Source organism: Ceratina calcarata, unplaced genomic scaffold (assembly GCF_001652005.2).
Source record: "Ceratina calcarata isolate Rehan_Ccalc_2016 unplaced genomic scaffold, ASM165200v1 scaffold1464, whole genome shotgun sequence".
Classification (NCBI taxonomy): domain Eukaryota; kingdom Metazoa; phylum Arthropoda; class Insecta; order Hymenoptera; family Apidae; genus Ceratina; species Ceratina calcarata.
The window spans coordinates 1-759 of NW_017135815.1; positions in this window are offsets into that span (position 1 = coordinate 1).

Below are 759 nucleotides of genomic sequence, written 5' to 3' on the forward strand. Positions count from 1 at the left end.
CCACAGGGCTACGGTGTGTGTGTGTTTGGTCCGCGGGAGGTATTTTATTTCCCTCGTACCCTCTGCACCGGAGGTCCGGCCCGAAGGCCGGGCCACCGGTACAGCTAGCGTTCCCCTATCCGCCACCCGGAGACGCGCCACGTCGGGGTTGTCTCCCCGCCCACCTAACATCAGCCAGGCAGGTCCGTGGATTCATCGCCCCCTCCTGGCGGACCGTGGAACCTGACCTGACCTGACCTGACCTTTTTTTTTTTTTTTGGACGCGGGGGATTCTCCACAGACACCCCTGCGTCGGTCTCTGAGCGAGAGCGACCCGGGGGTAGTGCCGGATTCGAACCGGCTAAAACCCCGCGATGATCCTTTGAAGGCGCATCGGGAACGGTTCGGGACCCCTTTCGGATTGCTCCGAAACCTTCCCGCGCTTTTTTCCTAAGGAAAATCTCCTGTTAAACTTCTCAAACCCACGTGGGGAGGTGCATACCTATTATTTCTCTCAAACCGTAAGGGAGAAGATCAAAAAATTGTTAATACTTCGAACGGGATCATACGTTCGAAATTCTCGTTCCCGGGTAATCCATTCATAACTGGATTCATACCTTTTGTCGTTTCGTGTACGAGTGGTACGTCGTGACATAATAAAATAGTGATTTTCCACAGTTGTGTGTAGTCAATAGTTACGTTACTTATAATAAATAGATACATGATTAATTTACGGTTAAATACGCGGTTACATTGGTGTTTTCCGATTGAAATACGTAG